Below are 21,408 nucleotides of genomic sequence, written 5' to 3'. Positions count from 1 at the left end.
TTTTAGTTTCACATTGTAAGATATTGTGCATGTGTTAAGTTTAGAAGTAGTTAATTTATTTGCAAGCCCTTGTTGAGGCTATATTATTGTTTTAATTCTGTGTATAAGCATCGGTCCTTGTCGTGGCCATTTATTTTCTGTCTTGATAATTGAGGAGAAAGGGAACATCGTATGTGGAGTTGTGGATAATGAATTGCTTTGTTGATTATATGTTGTGCTGTTGATGTTCGGTCGTAGGTCACTCTCTCTACCCACAATCGATTCGCCCATTGATATCAATTCTCTTGAAAGAACTCTTAGAAGAAACCTTAGGGAATTTACTCTTACAAGGGATCTTGAAACTGAATTTAATACAATGGGAGATAATATAGGAAATCCGGGGAATGAAAGGGCTGAAATTCCTAATATCGAGCCAATGACTCTTAGAGATCATTTCATCCCTACCACCTATGCTTCTCCTTCTTGCATAGTAATGCCAAACATCGATGCAGCTCAATATGAGATCAAATCTAGTACCATCCAAATGCTTCCATCTTTTCATGGTTTTGATAATGAAGATCCATATAAGCATCTCGATGAGTTCCTTGAAATCTGTTCGACCATCCGGTTGAGAGGATTTTCTGAAAATGCACTCCACTTACATCTTTTCCCATTCTCCCTAAAGGATAGGGCAAAATATTGGTTAAACTCCCTCGCTCCCAACTCTATTACTTCTTGGGCTCAATTGCAACAAGAATTTCTTAAGAAGTATTATCTGGTGAGTAAAACCAACCAAATGAGGCGTTCCATTCTAAGCTTTTCTCAAGTTGATGGAGAACAACTCCACGAGACTTGGGAAAGGTTACAAGATCTTCTTCGGAAGTGTCCTCATCATTTGATCCCAAAATGGCAATTAGTGCAAGCTTTCTATGCCGGTTTGACCGACACCCATAGATTTATGGTTGACTCTTCTTGTGGTGGGATGTTCATGTCCAAGAATGCGGATGAGGCTTGGACCTTACTTGAGAATTTGAGTGAAAATTCACTTCAACACAATTCTCGTAGGGCTCCGACCTCAACCACTCCAAAGAACACCAATCCTTGTCAACAAAAATCAATAAGGGAGGAATCATCTTAAGTGGATGCCATTGCTTATAAATTCTACCAATTGATGGCACCACATCTTCCCCCTTCATTGTCTCAAAATTCGGCAAGTTCGGTTTGAGCTTCATGTACTAGTCCATTCCATCTTTCGGAAGATTGCCCTACACCGGAGCAATTTCCCAATCCCAACCAAGAGCAAGCTAATGCCATGTTCTCAAGGCCCGGGCATAACCCGTATTCCAATACATATAATCCAGGTTGGAGGGACCATCCGAATTTTTCGTGGAGGCAACAAGCCCCACAAAATTCCCAACTTCAAAATCAAGGGCCTCAAAATCAGCCCTCTTCTCAATATCAAGGTAGGCCTTTCCAAGCCTCTTCAAGCTACCAACCTCCATACAATCCAAATGTCTCCACTCAACCTCCTGTGAATCCAATTGATGAGATAGTGGCTGCAAACAAGTAAATGATGGAATCATTAAATGTGCAAATGATGGAATCATTAAACAAGCAAATCATGGATTCCAACAAGCATCTCTTGACATCCTTGCAACCTACTCTCCAAATGGTTCACTCCCATACTCAATCCATAGCTAGGCTCGAAAATCAAATGGGACAAATAGCTAACCAAGTGAACCAACTTCTTCAAAAAGACAAGGGTAAGCTTCCCGCTCAACCATTTGAAAATCCTGGAGGAATGCATGTGATTGATGAAACCCCTCCTCCGAGTGGGCCGACTCATGAACAAGTTCAAGCTATCACCACCCTTCGGAGTGGTAGAGTGGTTGACAACAACGTTGATGGAGACACAAGTGAGAAAAACCCTCCTTCGAAAAATCCAAATTCAAGCTCTTCAAGTCCAAATTCAAGCTCTTCTTGTCCAAATACCATTCACGGAAAGCCCACTCATGTCACCCCAAATGTGGAAACTTCTTATGAGCCAAAAGCTCCGTTTCCTCAACGTCTCCAAGAGTTGACACATTTTGGGAATAAGAATTGCAAAATTCAAGACATGTGGGAAGTTTTCAAGCAAGTAAAGATCAATCTTCCTCTCTTGGATGCTATCAAGCAAATTCCTCCCTATGCAAAATTCCTTAAGGATTTGTGCACTCAAAAGCGCACTTCCAGAAGTCATTTACCAAAGAAAGTGAGATTAACCGAAAATGTTAGTGCGATCATTCAGTACAGCACTCCTCCGAAGTATAAGGATCCGGGTGCCCCCACAATCTCTTGTGTCATTGGTGACAACAAAATCGAGAGGGCCCTCCTTGACTTAGGAGCTAGTGTGAATTTGATCCCATACTCGGTTTACTTACAACTTGGGTTAGGAGATCTAAAGCCAACTCCGATAGTGTTGCAATTTGCTGATCGATCTATTAAGCAACCACGGGGAATTATTGAAGATGTGATCATAAAAGTGGACAAATTCTACTTCCCGGTAGACTTCGTGGTTCTTGATACGGAACCAGTCCATGATCCAAGAAAACACATTCCCATAATTCTCGGACGTCCTTTTCTAGCTACAGCTAATGCTTCCATTAACTGTAGATCCGGATTGATGGATATCTCTTTTGGGAATATGAATGTTAAGCTCAATATTTTTAATGCTATGCATCTTTCTCTGGATGAGAGTGAGTGTTTTGCAATCACTATTGCTGATGAACTCATTGAAAATCCAATTCCACCTCCTTCAACGGAGGATCCCCTACAAGCTTGCTTGGTCCACTCTGATTTTGAGGATTTTGGTGTGGACAAATCCATTCGGGAAGTCAACTCCTTGCTTGATATTCCATCACCATTTTCCTCTCCTTTATGGGAAGCACCAAATCCATCTCTATCTTGGGATTGTCCATCTCCTTCCATTTCTTCACCGGAGTTACCTCAACATTTTGAAGGTGAACCACCAGACAAGGGTAAGGAGAATGTTGGCAAGTTGCTGGAAATTCTTCCAATCATTCCGGCCCAATCTAGAATCATTGTCCATGATACTCAACCTATGAACAAACCATTTGAGTACAATGAGGTATATGACTTGGAGATTGCAAATATGAAAGGTCATGATCCTCCCATTGTTAGTCAAGATAGTGACATTCAACGAGCCTCCATAATCTCGAACAAGCAACACCTTTGCTTAAATCTGAAAATAAAAGAAATGAGATTAAAAGCGATGCTCAAATCCTCTAAGGCCAAACTTGTTTCTCTTCGGAAGGATCAATATCCTTCACCATTCATTGATCCAAGTTTGAGACCATATGAAGAAGGCAAGTTGCATACGGAGCGTTAAGGATCCATCTCTCCAATGGATCCCGATCCTGGTTCGTCTAGCTATCGACATTAAATTTAGCAAAGCAAGGGAAGAAATTCTTTCGATATTCTAAGCTTCCCTACCTTCTCAAATTGCTCGTGCCTTGAAATTTTCTGGGAAACGGTTTAGAAAAGCCAAAAATTTGATTTTTCTTAGACCTTCTCAACTCTAATTTTCATTCCCGGAAACTTCATCGCTTCCTAGCAATTTCATCAGATCTTGGGAATGCTACTCATGTGCATAATGTCTCATTTGTAATACATTCTTGAAAATTTTCGCAAAATCATCCATGCATTGAAATTCTTGCACTGTTTAAAATTTTTCCATGCATTTGCAATGTTTGAAAATTTTTCAAAATTCCCCATGCATTGTCCCATGCAAAATTTCAATTTCTTTCCATGCATGCAAAGCTTCAAAAATCCATCCATGCATTAGATTGGAATAATGTGCAAAGTTTTAAAATTTTCCATGCATGGCTTGAATTGAAGCTGCTGCTTGCAATGATTTTTCAATGCATGGGAATGACATGAAAAATTTTCGATGCATGGAATGGCATGCAAAGTTTTCAAATATTTTTCCCACTGCCATGCAAAGCTTTAAAAATCTTTCTATGCATGGGAATGGCATACCAAGTTTAAAAATTTTCCATCCATGCATTGGAATGGAATGAATTTGCAAAGTTCAAAATTCATCCATACATTGGAAATGTATTACATTTTGAAAAATTTTCCAATTATATTCATGCATTAGCAAGATGTTGCAAAGTTTGACACATTTGTTTCAGCAATTGCATCCACTCAAAATGCTCACTGGGCCAAGATTCTAGTGCTCGAATGATCTAACCAAAATTCCATGAGCTACTACCCATTTTGGAGCACTCTAAATTCCATTTGGATTGCTCCAAATGTCTTCACCATCAATCCCAAGCTCACTACCCATTTTTGGAGCACTCTAGCTTCCATTTGGATTGCTCCAAATTACCACACCAACTTGCCAAAGTCACTGCCTTCATTTCGAGCAATCTAGATCCATTTTAGAGTGCTCCAATTGTGAACCAATCTTGCATGCACCACTGCCCAATTTTAGAGCGCTCTAAATTCCATTTGGATTGCTCCAAATTTCAGTCCTCACAGCCGAGCTCACCCCCTAGCCTACTGAGCCATTTTCGAGCACTCTAAATTCTAGTTTGAGTGCTCGAATTTCATGCACCAACCCACCCAACTCACTGCTCTCAGTTCGAGCACTCGTCGATCCTATTTGGAGTGCTCGAACTCCACCTTCTTTCTCTCTCCATAGCCAACCCCAACATACCGAACCTACTGGCTCCATTTTGAGCACTCGAGCTCCCCCTAGCGAGTGCTCGAACACCTCATGCCAACGCCCCGAGCACTCGTTGCCTCACCCTCATCGCCTTCTCTTCCTCTCGGCCATCTCATCCAGGCCAACCCAAGCATGCAACCACCCCTGCATGCCAACTAACCACCACCCTGCCACCAACCTACCCACACCAAGCAACCCAACTCCATCACTCCTCTCGGTTCACACCACCCTCCTCCAAAACCTCAACCATCCTCACCCCAACCTAACCAACTCTCGGCAACTCCTCCATTAACTATCCTCACTCCAACAACCCACTTCCACAACCCACCTTCCCAACCCAATCAACTCCAAACCATCACCTCTTAACAAACCCCAACTCAACCCAACCCTTCCCTCGGCCCTCCTCACCTCACCACTCTAACCAAACTACAACACCCCCCACAACCCCCACACATCCAACCCTCATGCATGTTTTCATATAAAAAAATAAAAAAAAAAAAAAAAATGAAAAAAAAGAAGAAGAGTAAAATGGCATACTTTTGGCATTCTTTTGCTATCCATTTTAAACTTGTGGCTAATGTGTGCCAATTTATGTTTTTGTATAGATTTCTATCTTTCAATAACATTCATGTTCGTATTATTTTTTCTGTTCCTGTTTTTCTTAAGAGACCTATGCTTTTACATGTATATTTTAGTTGTATTTTGATAGGTCTTCATGTCCAAGTTTGGGGGACGCAGTTGCGCACTCACATAGCTGAACATCTTCGCCTGTGTCACTCCACTTGGTATTATTGTTCCTTTCCCCCCTTTTTGCTCTTATTTTGATTTACTTGTCTTCTCACATTAAGGACAATGTGACATTTAAGTTTGGGGGTGCATTTATGCATTTTTGGTTTTACATTTTTGCTAAGCAATGATAATGGAATTTGAAACCTGTTGAAGATGAAAGCATATGTTTAAAACTTTGTGTATAGAAGCAGCTGATATTTTTGAAAATAAAGAAAATTTGAGTTGAAATGATCATGTAGATTCAAATTAGTCTGTATAAATGTCTCAATTAAATTCTCGCTGGATTTGACACTCTTTTAAACTTCACAATGCACAGATGCACATTGGAAACTTAACTGTGAGGCATGCAACATGATTGACCTTGACCTTGCCCTAGTTAATCTAATTTGATGAACCTAATGGATGAATACTTTTGGCATGAATCTAAAAAAAAAAAAAAAAAAAAAAAAAAACTCAGAAAGAAAGAAAATAATGATCAGTTGACGTTCGTAGCCTTTCCAACTCGAGTTATTAAGCCCTAGGAGTGTCTCTACACTTAGCACCCTAAAACCGTCTGGTTTGGGAGTTGTTGGCCTAACGCTTGCTACAGGGGTTGGTTAGAAAGCTTAAGGGACTTAAATATTGCACGGTCATTCAAAAAATAAACATGGTTCGTTGGAGTTCGTAGCCTTTCCAACTTGAGCTATTAAGCCCTATGGAGTGTCTCTACACTTAACACCCTAAAGCCATCTGGTTTGGGAGTTGTTGGCCTAACGTTTGCTACATAGGTTGGTTAGAAAGCTTAAGGGACTTCAGCATTGTACAACCATTCTATGTTTCGCTTATGAGTTACAACAAATTGTCAACAAGCAACAAAAGTTGTCTTGTAAATAAAATCATGCCTTAGGAACCTCATTTAAAGGGGAATTCAATGATTTGAAAACTTGTGCTTTGGAATTGGAAAAGAAAGTAAAAGCCGCATGTTGAGAATCTAATTCACTTTCACTGAAGCTAGAGTTGATTTCCATTCAAGAGATGATAATTGAGTTATTTATATAGACTTTGATGTTGATGCATGTATGTGGAAATGTATTTAGCCAATTTTTGTATCAATGCTTCATATATGCAAGGTAGTCTTCCCAATGACCCCATCTCCAGCTCTTTTTCTATTTCAAGTTATTTTTGAGCAATGTATATATCTTATTTTACCATGGATGATATTTTTGTAGTAGCAAGCCCAGGGTTGTCTTTTCATTAAATTTTTCATTGTAGTTTTGCTAAGGGACTAGCAAAATGTAAGTTTGGGGGTGTGATAAGCGTCGAATATTGTATATTCAAGCGCCCTAAATTGCATTAGTAAAGTCCGTTGTATGTTAATTTATGTAGATTATCTTCATTTCTATGTTTTTATGCATTTTCAGGTTCATTGGCCAAAATGGAACAAGAATAAGGCCTTGTGGAATCTTGAGCAACAAAAGGTGCCAATGCTGAATTCTGGCGGCAGTAGAACCTGGACTTTGCTTGCCATTTTGACCTTCCAAACTCGAGAACTTGACTTCCCTCATAACATGAAATATTTAGAGCTCTGAATTAGCTTTCTAAATCTTCAAACGGTTTGTCATTTGGAGCTCGGAGCAGAGAGTTATGGCCTTGTTACCAGAGGTGCGCAGAACTGCCTGGCAGCAATGAAATTCTGCCATGATCTTCATTTTCGACCAACCATCCTTGAGAATTGGATCTCCACTAAAACATGAAATATTTATAGCTCTGAATTAGCTTTCTAAATCTTCAAACGGTTCATCATTCTTAGTTCGGAGCGTAAAGTTATGGCTGTTTAACCAAAGTAGGTCTGGGCGGAGCAAGTGAAGCATGGAGCTTTTTACACTAAATTCGAGTGCTCGAGGCCTTGCTTAGAGTGCTCGAATTTTGGGCAGAATGCCCTTCGGAAATGGCTCATTTCAGCCCACTTGCACCTTGGTTTCTTCATTTTGTTTTCCTCTTTAATGAAGTGGTTGGAGATGTTGGTTGGTGGCCTTTTGGTGGTAGATAAGAGGGATAAGAGCCACACAATACATTAAGCTTCATTTTGGCAAGTTAGAGGAGAGAGAAGGGAGCAAGAAGGAGGAGTTCTTGAAGCTTCAAGGAGGGTGCACGAAAATGGAGATGAGGATCAAGCTTCTTCTTCAATCTAGGGCCACCATGGGTAACTAAACCCCCTTCTAGGGAGGTGATGAAGCCCTCTCTAGTAAGCATGTTCTAGCCTTAGTTTATTTTGGGGAAAATGATGTATATATGTGATTATTTCACAATCTAGAGTTACACTTGATGTAATGAACCTAATTTCTTATAAATGATTATGATGAATGTATTATCTTGTCTTAGATCATCTTTTCTCATGATTGTATGCCTTGCATTTCTATAGTGACATTGGAAATGAGATTGTGAAATGGGTTTCTTGGCATGTTGTATGAGAATCTTGATATTCCATAGCTTAGGACCCTCCTTTGATGGACTATTCTTGACTCTTGACTTCATGTGCTCCTATCATGTGATTAAAGGCTTGATAATCTCTAACTTAGTAAGCATGTCCAAGGCTACACACTAGTTTAGGTAGTTCAAACATGTGCATCTTTGATAGGTTATACTTGCCATTGATTTCATGAATTTCTTGAAGGAATGTAGCAATTTTGGTTGTAGCATTCCATGGTCACATATTTATGTTGTTTTCCCAATTTAGCTCTAATCTAGCATGTGTTTAGGGATGGAGCGAATTCATTTCCTTAGGCTTCTCTACTTGTATTATATCTCTTTACTTCCTAGCACATTACTATTTTATGCATTCTAAGTTCTAAGTTTAAGTGACAAACAACCAAAACCCTCTATAAACCCCTTATCATTCTAAGAACAATTCTAGACACTTAGGTTGCCATAGACTAGCGCAGTCCCAGTGGTTCGACTTACCTGACCAATAGCCCTATTTTACAATGATTCGTGCTATTACGAAGGTTGATGTTTAGTTGATCAACCGATCATGGCCCTTTTACATTGTTTTAAGTTGATGTATAAATCTATAAGAAATTGAGTCGATGCATGCTCATTCTCTACGAGTAAACTTGTTTACTCACCCTGAAGTTACTGGGGGATTTGTTCAGGTACAGGATTCAAGATTTGGAGATTGCACTTGCCTTGGGTGGTTTAGAGATTTGAAGTTTCTTTTAAAGCATTCTTGTTCACATGCAAGTGTTAGCATGTTTAAGTTTCACTTTTGACGTTGTAATACTTAGTTAGGTGCAATTATGTCATTTTTGTCTTATAACATGTAAAGTGTACTTGGATACACTATTTGGAACCTAATTGATATGTATGACATAAGGCCAAGGGCCACAAGCTTCTAAGTTCAAGTGTATGCATTTAAATTCTAAGTTTTGCCTTTGAAATGTAATTTTTCTAACTTTGAGGTTTGGTATGTCAAATCTTGTAAATGTGATATAATGAGGCCGTAGGCCATTGTAATATGTTTAAAATGTCATACTACATTTGCATGTATGTTCACATCATCACACAATAGAACATTATTAAATTTGATCATACCATAAGGGATTCAAATAACGCTTAGGGGTTTTTTCTTTATTTTGGTGCATAATAGGTTCATAGGCACTTTCTCGAGCCATTTCAGTCGACCGAAATGCTAGTTTGGTCGACCAATTCCCTTTTTGGTTTCATTTGAACAGTAAAAACATGCATTCCAATAGCCAAATTTGAGTTTCAGGTCCATTTTGGTCGACCAATAGTTCATTCCGGTCGAATGAAGTGATTTTTCTTCACCTTCAGGATTTAGAAGAGTTTTTGGTCATTTTGGTTGACCGAATTGGCTATTTTAGTCGACCTAAATAGCTTCCACACTCCAGCTTCTTTAGTTCTATTTCAGCACTATCATTCCAACTTCAAACGGTCATATCTCCTTCATTTCTAATCCAAATGGGGTGATTCTTGAGCCTAAATTCATGGATTTTGAGTCAAATTTCTAATGGTACCAATGCCATTCCCATATTAAAATCGCAGTGGGAGGTATTCATATTTTAGTGAGGTAGTGTTAGTTTTTCGCTTAAACCGGGAAAGGGCATTTGGTGGGATTCTTGTCCAAAGTTCTTGGAACCTCTTGGAATGTTGTGAAATGGTTAGATTTGGTTGTATTCACCTTGTTTGACTTGTTTAGAGTCAATTCTCTCTTTTTATTTGTGAATTGACCATTTTGCCCCTTGGTTAATAGATTTTGCCCGTTTTGACCTTTGTTTCCGCTTTCGTTCTCTTTGAGTTTCATGACTTCATGGAAAGTCACTTGGATGTCTTAGGGATGATTTATATCTCTAGAGACCTTGGTTTATCTTTTGCTTCCGCATTTAGGACCCGTTACCGGGTCAACTTTTGGGTCATCACTGACGCACCGGGTTGAAAAACTTGGGCTGTCACAAGTGGTATCAGAGCTCCTAGGTTCAAAAACCTTAGGACGATGGGTTTTGGGTGCATATCATGCTTGTGTTGCCATGCTCTATATGTTTATATGCTTCATGATAACATGTTTTGGTCTGATAAAATGTTTATGTGCTTATGTGCTACATGTGGTGTGCCGTTTGTTTAGCATAATTTAAATTTTAATGTAAAGAGTATGACATATGATGTATGCTAGATTTGATTTGTATATGCATGGCTGAGTTGCATATTTGGCAGGACTTGGGATTAGTCATGGGATGTTCGAGTTGAGGTTGAGTCGTTTGGTGAGTTTTCACTTCATACGATGGTTGGTGTGTTTGGTTTTGTTTAGGCACTCTTCCTTGAGGTTGTTGGTCATTGTCCACATGGTTTTATGGTAGTGTAGGTTGTTGTTGACCTAGCATTGGTTTTGAGGTAGGTGGTGAGACACCTTTTGTTTAGGCTCTCGTGAGGTGAGTCATTTGGCGTTGCCATAGTGCTGGATTTGTTGGTTTTGAGCCATGATGAGGTTATGGACCTCTTAGGATCCTTGGTTGATTGGGATGATTCCTCAGAGATTGCAATTTTCATTGGCGGGTACGTTTTGGGCGGGTGTTTGGCACTGTCATGCTACCGTACTAGCTAGCTACAAATGGAGTTTGGATAGAATCGATGTTGGTTTTGTTTTGATAGGCGTTATCCTTTTGATCGATGATGGTGATGATTGTTTTGGGGATTAGTCGTAGTGATTGATTTGGGTGTTGTTGATATGGTTATAGTTGCCATTTTCCTGGAGTTCTCTTGCGTGAAAACGCATTTGGGATTAAGTCGATTGATTGATGCTTTGGGCAGAGAGAGCATTGCACTGTTAGTGTCACTTGTAGTGTCACCTTTAGATTCAGAGAAGGATTATTAGAGTCTTACCATTGTGGTAAGGGCTCACATTTGTTTGTAGACAAGTTGTTGTTGCATTGGTTTTTAGAGTCAGTTTATGGCTAGGACTGGTCTTTCCTTTCACCTAGACACTCTAGGACACGATGTCCAAAGGGTTCATTGTTGCATCATTTTTATCTTATGCAGTTTTGTTTACTACCATATTAGTAGTAAGATTTATGTTATTGTGATGCGTGAGTAGGTGAAGGTCTATCCACATTTGCCTTCTATTGTGTGGCATTAGCATGCCTTCTTTATATGCTTAGAGATGTCATGTTGTTACTGTACTTTAGTGACATAATTTTGTGCTTACGTGGAGACGTGCTGCATATACCCTTGATTTTGTCTATGTGAGTAGATTTACCTTCTTGGTAGTTGCATTTCCTTGTTATTTGTATGACTTCTATGTTTAGTTTTTTTTTCCCTTTTGTTTCCCTTCGGTCGCACGTAATGTGTATGTGGGTTTCTATAAGGGTTTCGTTGTGAGATTCCTTGCAGAGGAGTTGTCACATTTGTTTTGTCTTGGGCTGTCCACTTCCCTAAGGTGGGAAGGATGCTCCATTTTTGTGTTTGTCACATCAACACTTGTGGGAGAATAGAATTTCTTCCCTTTTCTTGGTTCAAGTAAGGGACTTCACAAGGAGTGAGTCTCTTCTCTTCGTTGTGTGGTGCACAGCTTTGGGGTTGGCTGGTCCGTAAGGACCACTATCGTTGTCTTGAGTCCTTGGTGAGGATTTGATGGATTTTAGTTGACTTACTTCTATGTAAAGGGTCAAGTATTTGACCTTGTTGTCTTTCATTTCAGAGATGAAGTCGTGGTGTTGTCTTTCTTAGGACTGGTGGTTCCTTTCCTTCGGGTCTTCCCTTGGGGAGTTTTGCCGTGGTTGTTGACGGAGTTGTGGTCCTCAGAGTAAGTTGATTGGTGTGAGATCATTTTTACGAGGACTTATGTCCATATCATTGAGGAATTGTTTGATTCGTGAGGTGATCTCGATACTCTTTTGAGGATGTTGATAAGGGCCGAATATTGCATATTCAAGTGCCCTTACTTGCATTAGTTCAGTCCGTTTATGGTTCATTTGTATAGATTATCACCAATTTCCGTATTTTTGTGTATTTTCAGGTTTATCCTCCAAAAGGAAGTAAAATGGAAGCTTTTGAAGGCCTTTTTGGAGATCAAGTCACTCCGAGCCTCTTTGTCTTTTGATTTCCAAGAGGAAACTGTCAAAGAGGGTTTATGAAAACTTTCTACAATGAAAAAGGAGTTAAAGATTCTCAATAAGCCAAGGATGAATGCATGAAGAAGAATTCGGAGCAGCAGAAGGAGAAGAGCATGCTGGTGTACTTTCGAGCGCTCGAAGCCCCCCCTTCGAGCACTCGAAATCTTGACAGTCTACTCCATGGCTTACTACGAGCGCTCGAAGCCCCTACTTCGAGCGCTCGAAGGAACATTGCACCCCACTTGTTCCTTGATTCCCTCAATTTTTGGTTCCCCTCTTTTATGGAGTGGTTGGAAATGTTCTTTTGGGGGGAGATGAAGCTCAGTTTTTGAGGGGTTTGGTGAGAGGATGTCTACAAAAGGAGAGGTAGAGCTTGGATATCATATATTTCATTTTGTAAGATTTGTGGAGAGAGAAAGGAGGGAGAAGATAGAGTTTTTTATGGCTACAAAGAGGGAGCTCGAAAATGTAGGTTGAAGGAAAGCTTCTTCCTTCCTCTAGGGTATCCATGGGTAACTAATTCTTCCCCTAGGGAGGTGATGAAGCCCCTCCCCCTTGTAAGCATGTTCTAGTATAATTCTATTTTGGGGATTACAATGTATTTTCTATGGTCTTTTCATGACCAAGAGCACTTCATTGGTTGTAATGGATGTTGATATTTATGTGAATGATTTTTCTAAGTTGATTATCTTGCTCTAGGTAATGTCTTACATTAATCATATTGCTTATGTTTTCATGGTGACAATGGAAATAAGGTTATGAAATGGTTTAATGGCATGTTGATAGGTGACTTTGATAGATCATTGCTTAGGAAAATCCTTTGATGGTGCATGCTTAATCTCTACCTTCATGTGCTTCATCATTTTTGTCAAGAACTTGATAATCTTTCATCCAAGTAAGTGTGTTTAAGTTGCATCCTAGTTTAAGTAGTCTAAATACATTCACCTTTGACGGATTATGCTTGTTTAAGGCTTAATGTACTTCTTGTTAATTATATGGCAACTATGTGTCACTATATAATTCTTGACCATTATATATTATTTATCCCCTAAATTAGTTCTATATCTAGCATGTGTAGAGGGATGGATGTGATACCCCCAGATTTCCGGATGCGGGTTGGCCAGGCCCACGCCCGATTACCCGAGGATATCAAAACAATTAGCAATTAACGAACACAGAGTACTATTTAAGATAAATAAGAATAAATAAAATTTGCTGAATAGAAAACTAAAATGATAATCCATTGAATGAAACCTCGAAATAAAATTTCATTAATAAATAACTTTTATGGTACAACTGATCCTCCATATACAACTCGAGAATCCATCTAGTGGACCCCTATTCAAATTCCAACTGTATTCAAAAGAACTGGAAATAAAACTCAATTCTACCACATGAAATACAATCCTATGCCATCGGTGGAGTGAATGACTGTATCTGCTCAGCACGATCAAACTCTACAGCTTGGACTGACAAACACCTGAAAAAAAAAATAATAGAGGGGTGGGTTAGGCCCACGAGCAAGTTCTAATCCAACTACAATCCATACAGTGACCCGATACGCAGATACACCATAGATACCTCACAATTGCTAGAGTAGTCCATATATGTATATAGTACACACTATAGGACGCTCGCTAGTCCAGTAGGTCTGTCTCAGCCTAAATAGAAGGCATCATGCAAATACGCACCCTAAGGTGGGCATGAGTACCTAGACCTACCAGGGAACAACACCTATGTCCAGTTATCCATCCTAGGCGATATACGCGCCCTAACCATGGTCCTGAGACTCAAGCTCATACCATAGCCCATATAATAAACATATAAAGTCCGTACTCCTAAAACAAAATATCATCCATCTGTATAGTGGTCTGATATATGTATAACAAATCCATCCTGAAACCATGGTAGGTCATTCAATTTATTTGATTAACATGACATAAATAGGTGATGGACTTAACCTTTATGATTAATCCATACCTTAATCCAATTTGGGTAGGACTTAGTGTTTTGAGCTAATCCATTCCCAATATAGGTAGGTCTTAGTGTTTTGAACTAAGCCATCCCTAATATGACACCGTACCATACCGGTTCATATACATCCATTTTAGTAAGAATTAACCTTTGTATGGTTAATCCAACTCCTTCCAAATTAGGTAGGATTAGTGTTTTAACTAATCCTTACCTAGTATGTCACCGTCCCATACCGGTACATACAATCCTCCATATCCATGTAAATTACCACATATATATAATAAGCAAGTAATTTGAATCCAAAACCAAAGCCAAGTAATTGCAGCATCGTTTATACAATATTATAGCAATTTCAGTTCAAAACCCTAATCCAGTTGATTACAGAATAATATATAAGATTTCACAATTGACATCCAAACCATGTAAATTACAACACCTAAATTAAAGTTTAGCAATTTACAGTCCAAACCAATATCCAAACAATTGCAGCAAAATATATAAAGTTCCAGCAATTTAAATCCAAACAGTTAACCATATAGTTGTAGGAGATGATTTAATACCTCAACAACTAACATCCAGAGCATGGATAGAGCAAATCCAATATGTATCCATGATTCAACCATGCATGTAAAATAGGTTATAAACTCCTATTATTATCCAATTAATTGCTAAAACAAATATATAACATTTGATCAATCTTTTGGCAACTTATATCCAACTTCAAACCAAATAGTTGCAGGGAACGATTTATCAACTTGAGCAACTAACCTCCAAAGCATGTATACCTCCAAGCTAATACATCAATGGCCTTAAAATATAATTAAAACAATGTTATAAATATATTAGAACCCACTGGAACACCCAGGGAAAAACCTAAGCGTATAATCTCCATCCCTCTCTTAACCGTACATAATGCGCCCAGGCTTTAAACAGATTGCTTCATGAATTTTGTTTTAAACTTTAATCAATTTAAAAGTCTTATTAACATCCAAAATTAACTTCTTAAACACTCTGTAGTGTCCCAGAATTTTTCCAAAGCAGTTCAGACACTCACAGCTTCAAAACTGCATCAAAAATAAATCCAGGAAGCACTTTTTGGGGTGGAGCCGGCTCCAGAACTTTGGGAGCCGGCTCCAATCAGCCTAGATCCGGCTCCAATAACCTAGGAGCTGGATCTCCATGTGTGGGAGCCGGCTCCCACTTCTGTGGAGCCGGCTCTCACCTCCTTGAGAGCCGTCGGTCCCCGTTTTGCTCCGTTCCGACCTTCTACTTCTTTTCCGGTATGTTTCTACCCTTCAGTTGATTCCTAAACCTGGTCCTAAGGGTCTTATTAATACTAATAAGCATGCTAATGGTTTGATAACACAATTTGGAACAATTACAGAGCTTTAAACAAAGCCATAGAACTTGCAGGTTAGAACACAACATTGAACTGATTTACAACGCCAGTTCTATTTCACTCCCTCTGTTCCTCTTTACCACTGAACCTAAGGATCTTATATCACCCCAGTAACACCCAGTAACATCCCAAGGATCCGTTTGCAGTGGTTGAAATCAATTAACAAGCTTAAAATTACAATAGAGTTAACACACTTACAGAAATAAAACTGAAACATGCCATGCAGAAATTGTAACAATTTTTGATTTCAATACAAACATATCATTTATATAATATATATTAAACATATAAATCCCAGTTACTGGTTGATTAAACCCTAGAGAATATCTAGGTGCACAGAACACGAACCAAAGGGAAAGAGGAAGAGAAGAACTTGCCTGTACAGACTTTACTTGTTCCGGTAATATAACCCACTGTCAAGCCTCCTCTGATTCTAGTTAGTCCACCACCATACCTCCTTGATCCTCCCTATTCTTCCCTTTACAGACCTTACCATGCTCTGTCCTTACAAGCCCTCTCTATTTTCACTCTATATTTCACGGTCCTATTTTTACAGGATTCACGTTTATTTTTCTCAAAACCCTAAACCTCAGTTACTGATATTTATAGGGGTATAATAATAAGCCTAGCCCATGAATGATTAGAGACTAAACCCTAATTCCACTTTACCAATAATAAAACCCACAGAGAAACAGTACTAAAAAAAATAATAAAACTAAATTAACCCAATTAAAGCAAATACAAAATTAATCCAATTACATAAACAATTAATTCAAATAAATAAATAAAATAAAATTAAACATGCAAACAATTAATTAAATAGCCAATTTGACACATAAGCACATAGCCACAAAAATCAACAGACAAAAATGCACATAGAATGAAATTTAAATCCTAATTTTATCCTTTTTAAACTAGGGGTATTACATTCTTCCCCCCTAACAAACGGAATTCCATCCTCGGAATTCACGAAACCTTGAATTTATTTTAAAAATCCATTTTCATTTCGTTGTGGACTTTGCCGCTGTGTATTGGCTCCACCACATTCCAAATCCTCCAAGAACAATTTATGGGTTCAATATAGGAAACACAAAAATTATTCAACAGTGAAGTTTTATTTTACACAATACAACGTAAAAATTGACCATCCTCAATAACGCACCTTGCTTCTAATATAGAAGACATCCCAAGCAACTGTTTCCTAAGAGGAAAACTGTAGTGAACAAGTTGAATTAGTTACCACATCCTACTACCGCCTCCAAACTACCCGCAATCCAATACAAAAAAAAAAAAAATTCCACATTTTATACAGTGTAAAAAAACTTTGGTTCCTCCCCTAAGTGCAACACCAGCAACCCCTCCAAATAATACCCTTGTGAAAAATGTCTTAATTACAAATAGTCTGATGAATATTTAATCAATCCACCATCCTTTCTCGACGATATTCTCATAAATACCTAAATCAGTACAAAATCCTACTTCCGTGTTGGTGATCATCTCAGAAATTTCCCTGAAGAGATTTTGCACCTCCCACACCCTTTTACAAGCCATTGTAGCATTACAGTGGTCTTTATCTACCACAACCCCATGAATACAATCATAATGATATCCACCAATCCTAGGGTGTTGTAAAAACGAATCCCTATCTAGTGTGAAGCATTTCAAACTAATCATTTTAAGATAGCTGACACATATTGAGAGTTTAACTATCCCATCCTATGTAACATACCATACTGTTACATGTCCAAGTCCAAAAGATTGGCTAGACTCCTAGATATCTACCAAATCCTATGACACTATATCCACAAATCCTAGAGCATATAGCGCTATTACTCCTGGTTATTACAATAATAGTTGGCTGATATACTTGTGACCCTACCAAATCTTATTCCAAATCTGTAGCCAATTAATAGAAATGAAACATATAACTATCAACGATAACACAGGTAACAACAAATTGTAACACAAAATAACAAAAGCAACCACATAGATACACACAATGCAACAAAACAACCAAAATACAATTCCTAATTAAAACATTCTCCATTCCAGAGAAGAAAACCTCCTTTGAACTCAAGTTTGCAAAAGTCCGTTCCATAGTTTCGTTGGTAATTATCTAACCCTAAAACTGATCATTAACCGTAGCTTAACAACACAATCTCTTGCTTAAGAAAATATCAAATGGCTTAACCCTCATCCACCTAATATGCAAACCGTCTATCGTGGCTTTATAAAGCAATGTAGAATGTCACAACCTAATCCCCATATCCTCCGAATGTGATATAAAATCACATCTTTGTTCTGACAAGAACTCCATCCGATTCCCAAACTCCTAAAGAGTACTTTTTCAATTAACTCCTTAAGACATGATACGAAAATTCATCCATATGTAGATTAGTTCACACCAACTCTACTAGTATCATTCACTATACTACTGGTGAATGAAAACACAATTATGCGATTCGTCATCCTCAAATTTCAGTATCCCCTTTCTTGGATACGCCAAAATCTCCTTCCTTAGGATCCTCTTCAGAATCCTACTCTTCGCTTCTCTCCTCTTTGAACACAACTGAAATTGTGTTGGTCCCAATAAACGGTGACCTACTACCTACACCTAAATCCTTCCTTGGCGTATACTTTCTAAGTAATGCTACTCTTAGAACTAAACCTTCGATCCTAAGTTCTGTTTCTTGCAAAGAACTCGACAACACACTCCTTTACTCCGTTAGGTCCATATTGCTTTCGTCGTGGACCCCATCCTCCTCCTAGTGTCAACCATTCCATAACTATGGAATATAATTGACATCCGTTCCTCCTAACGAACCGTAAGTAGAGTACAACCAATCCTAATATGGCACTAAGTTTTTTAAGAGACGCAACGCGAAAGTCTTATAACGAAAACACTCCTAAGGGCACTAGAACCTGGAGTTCTGATACCAACTGTGATACCCCCAGATTTCCGGATGCGGGTTGGCCAGGCCCTCGCCCGATTACCCGAGGATATCAAAACAATTAGCAATTAATGAACACAGAGTACTATTTAAGATAAATAAGAATAAATAAAATTTGCTGAATAGAAAACTAAAATGATAATCCATTGAATGAAACCTCGAAATAAAATTTCATTAATAAATAACTTTTATGGTACAACTGATCCTCCATATACAACTCGAGAATCCATCTAGTGGACCCCTATTCAAATTCCAACTGTATTCAAAAGAACTGGAAATAAAACTCAATTCTACCACTTGAAATACAATCCTATGCCATCGGTGGAGTGAATGACTGTATCTGCTCAGCACGATCAAACTCTACAGCTTGAACTGACGAACACCTGAAAAAAAAATAATAGAAGGGTGGGTCAGGCCCACGAGCAAGTTCTAATCTAACTACAATCCATACAGTGACCCGATACGCAGATACACCATAGATACCTCACAATAGCTAGAGTAGTCCATATATGTATATAGTACACACTATAGGACGCTCGCTAGTCCAGTAGGTCTGTCTCAGCCTGAATAGAAGGCATCATGTAAATACGCACCCTAAGGTGGGCATGAGTACCTAGACCTACCAGGGAACAACACCTATGTCCAGTTATCCATCCTAGGCGATATACGCGCCCTAACCATGGTCTTGAGACTCAAGCTCATACCATGGCCCATATAATAAATATATAAAGTCCGTACTCCTAAAACAAAATATCATCCATCTGTATAGTGGTCTGATATATATATAACAAATCCATCATGAAACCATGGTAGGTCATTCAATTTATTTGATTGACATGACATAAATAGGTGATGGACTTAACCTTTATGATTAATCCATACCTTAATCCAATTTGGGTAGGACTTAGTGTTTTGAGCTAATCCATTCCCAATATAGGTAGGTCTTAGTGTTTTGAACAAAGCCATCCCTAATATGACACCGTCCTATACCGGTTCATATACATCCATTTAAGTAGGAATTAACCTTTGTATGGTTAATCCAACTCATTCCAAATTAGGTAGGATTAGTGTTTTAACTAATCCTTACCTAGTATGTCACCGTCCCATACCGGTACATACAATCCTCCATATCCATGTAAATTACCACATATATATAATAAGCAAGTAATTTGAATCCAAAACCAAAGCCAAGTAATTGCAGCATCGTTTATACAATATTATAGCAATTTCAGTTCAAAACCCTAATCTAGTTGATTGCAGAATAATATATAAGATTTCACAATTGACATCCAAACCATGTAAATTACAACACCTAAATTAAATTTTAGCAATTTACAGTCCAAACCAATATCCAAACAATTGCAGCAAAATATATAAAGTTCCAGCAATTTAAATCCAAACAGTTAACCATATAGTTGCAGGAGATGATTTAATACCTCAACAACTAACATCCAGAGCATGCATAGAGCAAATCCAATATGTATCCATGATTCAACCATGCATGTAAAATAGGTTATAAACTCCTATTATTATCCAATATATTGCTAAAACAAATATATGACATTTGATCAATCTTTTAGCAACTTATATCCAACTTCAAACCAAATAGTTGCAGGGAACGATTTATCAACTTGAGCAACTAACCTCCAAAGCATGTATACCTCCAAGCTAATACATAAATGGCCTTAAAATATATTTAGAACAATGTTATAAATATATTAGAACCCACTGGAACACCCAGAGAAAAACCTAAGCGTATAATCTCCATCCCTCTCTTAACCGTACACAATGCGCCCAGGCTTTAAACAGATTGCTTCATGAATTTTGTTTTAAACTTTAATCAATTTAAAAGTCTTATTAACATCCAAAATTAACTTCTTAAACACTCTGTAGTGTCCCAGAATTTTTCCAAAGCAGTTCAGACACTCGCAGCGTCAAAACTACATCAAAAATAAATCCAGGAAGCACTTTTTGGGGTGGAGCCGGCTCCAGAACTTTGGGAGCCGGCTCCAATCAGCCTAGAGCCGGCTCCAATAACCTAGGAGCCGGATCTCCATGTGTGGGAGCCGGCTCCCACTTCTGTGGAGCCGGCTCTCACCTCCTTGAGAGTCGTCTATCCCCGTTTTGCTCCGTTCTGACCTTCTGCTTCTTTTCCGGTATGTTTCTACCCTTCAATTGATTCCTAAACCTGGCCCTAAGGGTCTTATTAATACTAAGAAGCATGTTAATGGTTTGATAACACAATTTGGAACAATTACAGAGCTTTAAACAAAGCCATAGAACCTGCAGGTTAGAACACAACACTGAACTGATTTACAACGCCAGTTCTATTTCACTCCCTCTGTTCCTCTTTGCCACTGAACCTAAGGATCTTATATCACCCCAGTAACACCCAGTAACATCCCAAGGATCCATTTGCAGTGGTTGAAATCAATTAACAAGCTTAAAATTACAATAGAGTTAACACACTTACAGAAATAAAACTGAAACGTGCCATGTAGAAATTGTAACAATTTTTGATTTCAATGCAAACATATCATTTATATAATATATATTAAACATATAAATCCCAGTTACTGGTTGATTAAACCCTAGAGAATATCTAGGTGCACAAAACACGAACCAAAGGGAAGGAGGAAGAGAAGAACTTGCCTGTACAGACTTTACTTGTTCCGGTAATATAACCCACTGTCAAGCCTCCTCTAATTCTAGTTAGTCCACCACCATACCTCCTTGATCCTCCCTATTCTTCCCTTTACAGACCCTACCATGCTCTGTCCTTACAACCCCTCTCTGTTTTCACTCTATATTCCACAGTCCTATTTTTACAGGATTCACGTTTATTTTTCTCAAAACCTTAAACCTCAGTTACTGATATTTATAGGGGTATAATAATAACCCTAGCCCATGAATGATTAGAGACTAAACCCTAATTCCACTTTACCAATAATAAAACCCACAGAGAAACAATACTAAAAAAAATAA

This window comes from Cornus florida, unplaced genomic scaffold, assembly GCF_030987335.1.
Source record: "Cornus florida cultivar Cherokee Brave unplaced genomic scaffold, ASM3098733v1 CherokeeBrave_3.0.0_Hap2_Chr02, whole genome shotgun sequence".
NCBI classification, from domain to species: Eukaryota; Viridiplantae; Streptophyta; class Magnoliopsida; order Cornales; family Cornaceae; genus Cornus; species Cornus florida.
The sequence above is the reverse complement of the archived record's forward strand: the minus strand, read 5'-3'. Positions refer to the sequence as shown.